Raw genomic sequence first — 13,025 nt, forward strand, 5'->3', positions numbered from 1 at the left:
TGAATGTCTTTAAACGTAAACGGTAAATCTCTTCAATATACAAAATCAAAAGTAACAACTCTCATGACAATGCTAATGAAAATATCAATGTCAAGGAATACTGTACGTTTAAATCATTTATTTACCTACTCATTCAACGTTTTTTCTACCGATTTTACTACAGCGCGTGTGATATAATCAACGACCCTACGACGTATGAGTGGCTAATTATTACTGAACTGGCAAGAAAAGCAAGCACGTGTGTCCAGGACAACGTCGCCGCCGGCAGTTTCGCGGTCAGTAAGTATTCTTTACATATACCCTTACTCGTATCTTGGCCATAGGGCGGGTGCCGTTAAGCTAAAAATATATCTGCGTTAAGTTTCAAAACTTCTCTGTTTATATGGAAACCTTAACTAAGACATCCAATTAGTTCTATAATTCAGAGAGAAATGTTTAAGTGTTCTTATACTAAAACGTACCTACGTGCTACATGTTTCCTTCGTCGGAAATGAAGCTCTTTAGATTGTTGATATAATTTAATTCACTCGTTTAATTCACTGTTTTAAATGCAAACCATTTTCTTTATGTCGTTTATTTTTAATTTTTAATGGTATTTTAGACAAGACGACAATTCGTTGCAATAAGTATAGGTACATATGCAGGTACATAATTCTTGATAAAAAGTTGACTGACTGAGTTGGTTGACTGGTAGAGAATGCCTCATGGCATTAAGTTCGCCTTTTGTTCATTAAGTTATTCTTTTGTGCAATAAAGTTTAAATAAATAAATAAAGTTAAGCGTTCTGAATACATATTTTTTTAAATAAAATTAAAATGTGTTTGGTGTTTAAAGCAAGTGGAAATCCGTGGTCTCTGCCTAACCCTCCGGGAAATTAAGCGTGATTATATGTATATGTATGTATGTTTGTTTAGTTTGTACTGTTTACCAACATTTAACTAAATATTTATCCTTTATATGACATCCGCTTAGTGTGAAGTGTTTGTCACTTCCCTTCGATGTCATTATAAACGGATTCTACTGTAATAGATATTTAAGTCGTTCTGCAGCAACTAGTTGTAGTCAGGTGCACCATACCGCTCGAGGTTGTCCCTGATTTATTTTCTGTCGATACGTGGCAACTTTCTCAACTCGTAGTTTGTATTATTGCTCTATTGTTTGCCTTCCAGCTGTACAGCCAAGAGCATTAGGTACAGTTGAAGCACAAAAACTTTATCGAAATACACACGTCATAATGTTGATATCGATTATATCACTGACTGTACTCGTAGACTTGATAATTTGCTTAACTTAGTTGTAACTACACCGCTGCAGCTTTTAGCTTTAATATCGCAAGACGTTGAACTGGTTATCTTTGTTCAATGTTTTAACAAATTTTGTGCAACTCAATTTAGGTTGAGGAATGGTCGTACAGATAAACACGGGTCGTATCATTTGATCCAGTGTTTTGTCAAATTTAATGTGTCTTTATTGTTAGCTGTCCGAGTTTTCCCAGTCGATCTGTTAAAGCAAATACCGGCACGTTATCTTATGACCCAAAAAGGACGTAAATTAGTTGCACTTTGTCAGCTTCTAATAAAACTTAACATCTTAACTGGTGTTATCTCATATTTTTGTTTGGAATCTTAACTACCTGGCTTCCGTCAGGACGTATTTCTTGAGGTCCTGCGGCTTGAATGACGTGGACGACTATTTAATTTATGTCCATTACTCGAGGCGTTTCGTTTTAATGCGCTCGTTTAACTAGGTGACAGCTTGGTGACAGTCGGGCGCCATCTTGATTATTATCAGCGCATCGACGCGTTCAAAGAAATCGGTAGGTTGCTTCGCTTTTTATGACGGGCTTAAGTAGAAATCAAATAGTACGATTATTTTATCTGAAGAAAGATTTCACTCATTAAACGTATTTTTATGGCATCGATATTAACGTTTCTAAAAATAGTTACGACTATACTTTCGTATAGGTATTCAGAAAACAACGGTTGTTCAAAAGTGTGAAGTGAAGACTATAGGTATTCTTTTCACAGCATTCTGTACTCGTAAATAATATATAAGTATACAGGGTGTCCCAAGAAGTAGTGATATACTGAAGCTGGGAGGTAGAGGACCTAGAGGGCTATCTGAATCACCCCCATGTATGTTCCGCGATTTTTCGTATTTTCGGAGTTATGATTTTTTTTAATTTTTCACCTATCGCCGAGTACGATGAGATTTTTATTTATGGTGACGTTAATTATTGCGGTAGATGCTTGATTTTTTTTGTGTGCTACGCTGATAGATAGGCCAATTCAGTATGGTAACATTTACTATCGTTAGATCTTTGAATGGAATTAAAAAAAAATTAATGCCAAGAAAGATAAAATTACCCAGTATGTTCACAACTTCAAGGGCGCTTAGAAAAATAAAACATACTGGGTAATTTTATCTTTCTTGGCATTAAATTTTTTTTTAATTCCATTCAGAGATCTAACGATAGTAAATGTTACCATACTGAATTGGCCTATCTATCAGCTTAGCACACAAAAAAAATCAAGCATCTACCGCAATAATTCACGTCACCATAAATAAAAATCTCATCGTACTCGGCGATAGGTGAAAAATTAAAAAAAATCATAACTCCGAAAATACGAAAAATCGCGGAACATACATGGGGGTGATTCAGATAGCCCTCTAGGTCCTCTACCTCCCAGCTTCAGTATATCACTACTTCTTGGGACACCATGTATAGTTTTCTGTATTCCATATCAAAATTTTAATAAAATCTGCTGTTGCCGAATACTGGCGCCTCCTGATAGGTACCTAATACTTACGCTAAGGCATCTGCTCGTAAAACAAATGTCGGCGGGGCGTCAGTAATCTTTAAAACTACCGCTTAGAAACAGTTGGAGAAAGCACTTATGTGTCATTTGATTTTATTAGACCTTATACGCATCTAACAGCTTCTAATTTCCATTAAACCATCCCCCACCGTTCCTGATTAATTTACAACATTTCTTGCACTCTTCTAATTTCCGATACTTAAGGTAGACATAGGAACAATGTACGGCTCTCGCGATCCTATTATCTGATCGATAATTCAATCGTGCCGATACGGCCCGCGGGTGACGCTACTACGGTAAGCCATCTCAGTTATTTATGCCGACAATAATAGTGCTAAACTTATTTTGCAAATTGAGTTGCCGAGTGTTTTTGTGTAACAGATAAATTTCTTTTGAATTGTAAATATGTAGAGGCTTCTTAGACAAGATTGGCTTAGTTCTCTTAGCGCCACTTGCACCATCCCTATAACCCGGAGTTAAGCGGTTAAACCGTTAACCCAGGCTTACCTGGGTCCTGGAGCCTGGGCTACCTGGAGTACTCCAGGTTCAACAGGTTAACCCCGGGCTGGTGAATGGTGCAAGTGATCCTTAGCAGGCAACGCTTAGTAGAGTACGGCCATCACTTGTCTTACTATGCCTCTACTTGTTTCTAGTACCTAGTTGAAATTATCTATATACAGGATTCTGAAATATACAATACAATACAATACTCTTTATTGCACACCTCACATACACGTAGTTAAAAAAATATATTCCGGATAAAATATTTTATTAGGTAGTTTTCCATTGGAGAGATCGGTAGAAGCAATAGGTAATCCAGAATTTGGTGTAAGTACTGCATAATATTAGAATATTAATGTTTCATTTTAATAATTTTCGTAGCCAAAATTCTGTTATTGTATTAAAATTATTATGAAAACCAATTGATACCATGTACTCTAAAATAATGAATTAATATAATGGGATGTTCCGTCGCCACATAAATAATATATGCTATGCTCATAGATATAATACAGCCCCCGGATATAGGACAAAGCCCCCAATTTGTGGCACTGGGTCACCGGTTAATTATCGGCTCGATTAAATCGATTATTAAACAACAATTGATATATTAATCTTAATTGTAGGCTCAGCTCAGATACGTAATGTACTTCTTCATTCCTCATATTCGATATAGTACATTACATACCTAGGGAGGTGAATTCGTGAATGCTCCAGAATGCAGGTGTTTGTGGCCCGAACCGAATATGCGATCCGGGACTTGACGAATTAGCGCCCGTGGTTTGTCTAAAGTTTTACGTCTTGCCTTGGCCAGGAAGTGAGATTTTCTCCTCGTGTAGCGGTGTGTGCCGGCCTAGCCAAGGTGACAATCTGACAATCGCTTGCGCTACGACAACGAAACGCTTTGTCTCTCTATCACTCTTCCATATTAGTGCAACAGTGACCGTTGCGTTCTATTTGCTACGGAGCGCAAGCGAGTGGCTTTTAGTCATTCTCCATCTTTTTCGTCTGCAAACAAATTAAATTCGGTACATGCATTTTGTTGATTTTTTATACTTTTCATGTAAGTTACTTATCCCAACAAAAACATAAATGTGAAATGAAAGCCAAGTTCAATAGGTATTAAGAATATGTGTCGTTGTTGACTCGCCGACAAAAGAATTGAGATCTATATGGGTGCCAAGTTCTGTGCTGTGTAGAAAATCCTGAAATTATAAAGGATTTGTCTTGGCTATGCATATAAATTAAAATAATGAATATCATCTCATATAAGTATCTGAACAAGCATCAGTAAAATTATTTGGATATCTCAGTATTTCATAGGTCATCGAAACTAATTACTGTCAGAAAAGTAGGTTAGGTTAGAACTGTGATTCCCCAGAAAAAGAAACTACTACCAGAAAAGTAGGTTAGGTTAGGTTAGAACTGTGACTCCCCAGAAAAAGAAACTGCTACCAGAAAAGTAGGTTAGGTTAGCTTAGAACTGTGACCCCTCAGAGAAAGAAACTGCTACCAGAAAAGTAGGTTAGGTTAGGTTATAACTGTTACCCCACAGAAAAAGAAACTGCTACCATAAAAATAGGTTAGGTTAGGTTAGAACTATGACCCCCCACAGAATAAACTGCTACCAGAAAAGTAGGTTAGGTTAGGTTAGAACTGTGAACCCTTAGAAAAAGAAACTGCTACCTTAAAAGTAGGTTAGGTTAGCTTAGAACTGTTACCCCCCAGAAAAATAAAAGGTTAGGTTTATTGCGTGGTATTTGTTTTGTATATTATATTATTTCAACGTTATATCTTTTTACACTTATCATAAACGATATTATATGTAAAGTTCATTATACATTATAAAATTATAGAATTCATTGTTATACGTATCACACGTTATACTTATTACACGTTATGCCATTCAAAATTATACTAATTGAATTTATATATTCTGAGCAATATGTATATTATAGGTTTGTATACGTTCTATTACTTACCCATCTGGGTGACCTTCGCTCGGAAACATATAAAAACTCGAAAATGCGCGTTTTCCCAGAGATAAGACCTAGCTAGATCGATTTTTCGCCCCCGAAAACCCCCATATAGCAAATTTCATCGAAATCGTTAGAGCCGTTTCCGAGAGCCCCGAAATATATATATATAAATAAATAAACAAGAATTGCTCGTTTAAAGGTATTAGATAAAAAAATTATACCGTTTGTATTATTTTCGAGCTCACGATATCACGGTCCATATCTCGGCCGATATGAGTCTAGTTAGTGAATGATCCAAAACTGTTAGACTATTTTGTATTCCATATTTGTCAATACAATATTTAATTACACAGGTGGTTTGGTATTACGTATAAATTACGTATTTTTTGTGTGGGTTACATCGATTCCTAAATATTAAGAACCTGTTCAAGTGGCATGATGGTCTAGCGGTATGATTCTCGCTTTGGGTGTGAGAGGTCCCGGGTTCAAATCCCGGTCGTGCCCTGTTTTAATACTCGGACCTTTTTTAATTAGCTCATATCCTTCATTATGTTAAGTACTGCATTTCCAATGGTAGTGTTGAAATGCAATATTTGAATATATTATTTCAACACTATATATTTGACTTAAAATAAAAGGGAACGTGTCATCGGGAATTTACCAAAATTGCAAAATTTCCACTTGAAAAAATTTCGAAAATTTCTCCGTCGTTTCTAGTGAAATTTCCGTGAAATTTTCAAATTTTTTGGTAATCTGTAAATGTTCATAGTACCGGAGTAATATGTAGAAGGCAGTCTTTAGTATGTAAACCTAAATATAATACATTTTTAACCATTTGACAACATTTAAATATTTACATATTATATCTAACCTTACTACATATATTCTACCTGTACAGTACCTACCGTCCGTAATTAACTACCTATTAGTAATCAATTGTAGTGGCCAAGCTCAGCCAAGCCCTAGTTGATCTTGGCTAACACTATCGAATCAAACTATCAATATGAATTTCATCGATACCGTCGATGGTCATCCGATTGTTACATATTCCCAAGGGTGTTATCAAGCATCGATAGTGGCCAGTGGGGCAGGAAGCGATTTATTAAAATTTGATCGCTTTATCATACCAACGGGATAAAAAAGGCTTTGTTAGCGTGTGCCGCGGTATGGTGCATGCGCCACAGTAGCCAGTGTGGAGACAGTAGTAGAGATACGTTATTGATAGCTCATACGCAAAAAGGTTTCCTTTTTGATTTCTATTAGGTATTTGATACTCGTATTCTGCGATTAACACTGTTCTTAGAAATTCGTGTATAGATTTGACATTTGTCCAATCCATATTAGGTATCTACTCGTAACTTGTCAATTTAAAAGTTATAAGGCGAGATTTAGAGTAGCAAGCCCTTGCATGCAATTTTCATTACATTGCGGTATCTGTTCAAACTTTTGAATGCAATTTTTGTAGTCGGCAATGTACCGTAAATTGCATGCAAGTTCTTGCTAGTCTCGCTTAAGAATTACTGTTGTAAAATTTTAAGGTAAGAAAGTTTATAAAAAGTTTACAAGGTAAACTAAGTAAATGTATTTATTTAGTAGGAACCTTCTTGGAACATTTTTGATCGAACTATTATCATGCATACTTAATTATTTTCTTACTGTTGCTCTGCGTTTTCTGTGTACGAGTCAATTTGAATTTTACTTTTTACGACACTTTTTGGAATGTAGTGAGAGTGTAAGTTATGGCAGGTGACACACACACTGCTGTCTTGCGGTGTTCAGGTGGCGTTATTGAATGCTTCTGGCTGTTCTATTACCCAGCATTATTATGTTTCTTATTGTATAATTCCGGGTATTGCGTAATACCTACTCATATTTCAAAGTACATTATTACAAACCGAGGAAGGAATATTTAACCCATAATTTATTTGTTTTACAAGGGGTCAACGTTGTTGTTTAACTCGTCGTGCCCCCCGATACCTGTAGAAGGGAAATGTTCCAAAATTAAAGTTCCAAGTTCAAAAAGTGGAATCTTGAGCATTGCGAGTTGCGAGGGTTTCAATTTCAAGACTAACTTTGCTACCGAGTGTAACACAAAAATTTTCACCACACCAACGCGAGGAAAGTACTAACTAAAAACATTACAAATCAAATCTAAATGAACGCTATTAAATATTTATCATTCAAATCATCACTTAAAACTCTGGGTAAAATGCAACTTTCTCATCAGTTTTTGAAGAATAAAGAGAGCTTTTACGAGCTAGTTAAGAAAAATTTGTTTTCAATTTCGTAGGTAACGTCTACAAAAACAGGGCACGACCGGGATTTGTCACCCAAAGCGAGAATCATACCGCTAGACCATCATAAGGTTCATGCCGTGGGACACGGCACAAATTCAAACCCATCCAACATTTCTTCGGTCTCAATGACGGTGCAGCCATACCTAGCCCGTCTACCTCCACCCTGCACTAGCGCCATGTTTTTGTTGTTGCTTATTCTGTTTTTTTATAATTTTACATTTTTGATAATTAGACGCGATTCATTTATTTGAGATTCCTTATAAAATAAATGCTACTTTTTTTCGCTAGGATCAATATTAAAGGGAGAATATTAATTCGAAAAAATATATATACCACTAGACCATCATGCCTCATGGGCTGGCATATTATTAAATTTGATTGTACACCTGTAAGACTGTATCGTGTATATAACATATGTTTTCTCCGATATGCTCGGAAATGATCACGTTATTGTACCAACAATAGTACGGGAAGTTTTTTATTGTGGTCAAACTTAAAATCAATATCGTATGAAAATCCGTTGCTTACTGAATTGTTTGTAACTTTTAAGGTGGAAAATTGATTGACATTTTTGATGGGAAGATTCTATTCTAGAGAATTATTTAATAAGGTAAAAACCTTATTTCATCGCATATTTGGAGAAAAGCATTATAATATATGCTTCGGCAGGAATAGCAACTCATGGATTTGTCTTGTCGTATTAAATCGAATCTCATCCTTGATTTGCCATTTCCCGACCTCTGCAATAATGTGCTGTTAAATAACATGTCGTCGTCGATCCATGTAAAGCCTAACAATTTCATGTCATAATCTTATACTTTATTATACTTATAATAAATGAACGCAGCGTATCATTTGCGTATCGTCACGTATCGAATTTAATGTAAGTAAGTCGTTTTGTTCTTCAATTTGTTTTTATTGAAATGAAAAACAAAAAGTTGTTTGGTGGCTGGCACAACTTTTAATAACCGAAAAGCTTTCTGTGAACCCGATCCGGTTATTTAAATTGTATAAATCACACTTAAAGTCCTTACAAAAGTCTTAAGTGAAAACATCAATTTTCGAGCCTTAACAAAAGTAGAAATTCATTAATCGAGCCTAATATCTCCCAACATTACACGGTTGTAGTAAATATGGGATAAATAAAACGACCAGGTCCACAATCTGGACAAAGTAAGAATAATGAGGCATTAATGAGAGAGAAAACCTCCAAGCTCGATATATTACTACCTAATTACGTATACATTTTACTTATCAGGCTGACACCGGCGACAAGCGGACGGAAAATGTTTTATTTGCCTTGTCGAAATAAGTATATACGATATTTACAAGTCTATTTAATGAGATTAAGGAGATTATGTTTACGTGTCTACTGTAAACATGTACAGGGATTATGTTTGGGTCCAACCGACGAGAATGAAACATTTTACACGTACCCAGGATGTTCAATTACTGCCCCTTTGGATCTCTTCGTAAGTACATTACCTATTCTCCTATTCAATATGTATGGATGTATATATGTATGTATGATGAGACGTCTTCCTGTGATCGGTTGACATAAAGGGTCTGGCGGTACAGAATGACAATTGGTTCCTTTTCCTGTTAATTTTATTTTACTCTGTCTTTAGATCATGATCTGATGGGTGATGGGTTCCTGACGAAATTGAGGGAACTCTCCAGCTAGTCATACAGTGATTTGCATATTTTTATAGCAATTAGTGCATTATCTCTCGGAGAGTGGCAGTGGGTGAAGTGGAACTGCTGATGTTTTGTGAAGTCTTTTTTTTTTGTTAAAATATATTATTCTGAAATCGGTACGTAGTTATTTAACTCATTCATATGACTCAGATATACACTCACTGGTTGATTCCCCTACCTAATTACCTACGTAAACAAGGGAGTAAAAACAGGGCACGACCGGGATTTGAACCCGGGACCTCTCACACCCAAAGCGAGAATCATATCATACCGCTAGACCATCATGCCTCTTGTAATAATGCTGAAATACACTCTTCAGATCTGTTACATGCCTGAAGAACATCTGTTAAAATAAGGTAAATGAAATGAGTTAAATTTTAATCACAATAACATTGGTAAATAAAATTTATTGATCTCAAAAAATAAAATAAAACAAGTAATGCCCAAGTCTGTTAACAGTCAACGTGATAATACGGGCTGATAGGTACGATTGGTAATACTCCATTACCTATTTATAATTATTATATAAGCAAATACAGTTTAGCGTTAACAAAAGTTAAAACAACGATTCTATAGGTATAGCACCTAATGTAGCCTAAGGGGCTCTAAGGAGTGGCCACAGATAAAAGTAATATTAAGCGTATCAGATATGCCATTCTCAAACTTTTTTGCTCAGTATTTTTCTAGGTATTTTAGCAGAAGGCTGCGTCTGAGTGTGCATTTTGAACACCGCATCCGTTAACAGCTTCTTGGTTGCAGTGCTCATGCACTTATACTCTCATCTAAAACATATTTGAAAGCTTTTTTTACACTTCGTCCATTAAGTTACTACTGCTGCTGCCTGTACTTACTACAGCATAGACCAGGAGTGACGTATCTGCGATATAATCTGTGTATCGGCGCCGGTGGTCGCGTAAAGCGAGCATTGCGCAACCACCATTGTTCGCAGACGTAAAGCTGATGGAGGGCCTCTTAATACGTGCGTAAGTGTTCAGACAATTAACAGATTGTTACTTGTTATGACCTTTTGTTAAGCTAATGGGCTTTTTAGGGCGGCACTTCATTTGCCCGAGTGAAGATGCGCTGAATATTAGCGTTGGATATCTATCCTCAAATGAACAGGGTGGTCTGTAAAAAAAGTATTATCTTTATGCAAGACCTTATTAGTTATTTACACTTACGTTTTATATACAATTCATCTTGTTATGATTTGCTTTGTGTATCGTTTAAATTTACTTTAAAATGAATGAACAAATATGGCTCTGTTTCGTTACGTCGAAGAGAAATAGTATATCTAACCACGTCATGTCAAGTCGTGGATAACTATTTTTTGCCTCACATTTTCATTGCTTTAACAAAATATTATACATCTATCTATTAATTACATTAAGAGTGTTATTTTATCATTTGTCTCCTTTCACGTTTTATACACTTATTAATAACACAAGTCAAGCAATTACGTACACACTCGACATTTGCCACCTAATTAAGTCACAGCTTCGTGAAATGACAATACGATAGAAATCCCATCGTAGATCGAACTCCCACGATACATTTCTGAAACCCACCGTTTACCAGCTACCGTTTTCCACAGCCATGGTCCGTATTTTAAAGTAACTTAAGGTTTTAAATCGTGTGTTCGCTTGTTCATCGGTTGTGGTGCTAAAGTGGCGGTGTGTATAACGAGTTGCGGTGTTTTCAAATCAAAGTTGATCGGTTACGTGGCGCGCCACAGGTTTATGGCCTGTGCGAATTGGATGGCGGAACGACACAAATAGATCACCCCCAATGTAAAAGGATTACATTTGCGCTGGCTTTTTGATGCGACCTTAGTACCTCACCTTAGCCTTACCTTGCCTTACCTTAGTTTAGGTACTGATGGTAATGCTGTCGGGTTGTCGCCGAGTGTCGCTCGGCTGTAGGTACCGAAGCTCGTTGTTGCTTCATTTAGGACAGCGCAGTGGAGTGGTTAGGAACCCTCAATTTGAAATAATTACAAGTTAACAATACAAGCAAGCGTAAATAGATTTTATGTACCAACCACGGTGCCAGAACGGTTACAAACAAGCACCCTACGCCTACGGCTGACCGGATAGTAAGCGGACACTGTAGTATATTATGTAACATGAGGATTCAATTTTAGCGGTATACAACAATAAACCTCAAGGTTTTATGTGAACAGGTGATTCTAAAGCGATTTACATTACTAAAGACTGCCTTTCGATGTTTTTCCAAGAGGCATGATGGTCTAGCGGTATGATTCTCGCTTTGGGTGTGAGAGGTCCCGGGTTCAAATCCCGGTCGTGCCCTTTTTTGAATGAGTACGTTGCGTAATTAGCTACTTAGTCGATATGAACGTGATATGATTTTCGACATGCAATTACATACGTACGACTGTATGTATTAAGTACCTACTTTATGTTGGGCAAATATTTTACTATACGTGTTGTTCATTCTAGTTAATTAGTTAATACCATTAATGAGGCAAATTTTCGTTTTATTTCACAGGAATGTCTATTGAAAGTTAATGTATGTACCTAGAGGATGTCTTCCTGTTCTAAAATCAAACAGACTTGTAAGATAACTAAATATTTTCCATAAGTATACCTTAAAAGATTCTGTATTATTTTCAAAACATCCTTTACTTAGTACTGTGTAAGTAAGTATGTATAGTAAAAATTCATTGGGTTGGTGCCATATCATTTCAGCTGAAACATTGGAAGCTTTCAATATGGAATAGAATATTGTACGGCAGTTTGTTTCAAATTGACCATTTGTATTGTTTAACACATTAAACAAGATGCCAAATTACCCTCTCATGTTACGTCACTTAATTGTTATGTCTTTAGCACGTATCGTCTTAGTCTGTAAGTTTTCAAATTAAATTGAATTCTAAAGGAAATAAGGTCTACTTTGGAACTTTTAATTTGTTATAGAAACGAGGTTTTGAAGAATTCAGTCTATTTGGATGTAAGCCATACTGACACGGTACTTGCGTATGCCAATTGCACCTACTCCAGTGCAATAATCCTTCAAATCATAATGAGCTCTAACACGATGTTATAAGACATAGTTTTATATTTAAGGTTGTGTTGTGTGTGAAGCGTTTTTCAAATGTTTTCCATTGAGCCTATGCGGTCTGTGAACTTTGTCGAAGTCTATTTATATAGGGCTGGTGGCATAAGAGGTTCTTTAAACGCTAATTAGTAAAAAAATCGTTCATTGCGTACCTATTACATACATATTTTTAAACATTGTAAAATATCAGAAAAAAAAGTAGAACCATGAGGTGTGCAATAAAGAGTATTAGTATTGTATTGTATTGTAGAACCTAATACTTGATAAAATTACGAGGGGCGTTCAATATATAATGAGAATGAGATGCAAACTCTTTAAATATTAGGAAAGTAAATACTGGCCGGTAAAACTAATCTACCTAGCTGATTGCCATGAAAAAAAAAACTAACTGTTTTTTGTTTAAAAAAAAAATACGGCGTTTTCTTTGCGATGCTGTTGAGTACGTTAGCGAAAATGGAGAAAATTGAACTGCGCGCCGTTATTAAATACTTGTGTTTGAAAATTTTTTCTACGGACCAATTCAATTTAGATTTACGGGACACTTTAAGGTCTAATGCTCCTCCGTATTCGACAGTTGCACGTTGGTGCGCCGAATTTAGACGTGGAAGAACATCGACCATGGATGACCCCCGCTCCGGACGCCCTACTACAGC

At 36.2% G+C, this 13,025-nt stretch overlaps 3 non-coding genes across 3 annotated transcripts; 2 read left to right on the forward strand and 1 right to left on the reverse strand.

Moving 5' to 3' along the window:
• The first annotated feature begins 5,731 nt into the window (after positions 1 to 5,731).
• Trnap-ugg (transfer RNA proline (anticodon UGG)) lies at positions 5,732 to 5,803 on the forward strand. Its single transcript has one exon. It is a non-coding gene; the product is annotated as a tRNA-Pro (tRNA).
• A 3,702-nt stretch (positions 5,804 to 9,505) lies between these two features.
• On the reverse strand, positions 9,506 to 9,582 carry Trnap-ugg (transfer RNA proline (anticodon UGG)). Its single transcript has one exon. It is a non-coding gene; the product is annotated as a tRNA-Pro (tRNA).
• Positions 9,583 to 11,531: 1,949 nt separating this feature from the next.
• Positions 11,532 to 11,603, forward strand: Trnap-ugg (transfer RNA proline (anticodon UGG)). Its single transcript has one exon. It is a non-coding gene; the product is annotated as a tRNA-Pro (tRNA).
• Positions 11,604 to 13,025: the final 1,422 nt, after the last annotated feature.

This window comes from Cydia amplana, chromosome 10, assembly GCF_948474715.1.
Source record: "Cydia amplana chromosome 10, ilCydAmpl1.1, whole genome shotgun sequence".
Taxonomy (NCBI): Eukaryota; Metazoa; Arthropoda; class Insecta; order Lepidoptera; family Tortricidae; genus Cydia; species Cydia amplana.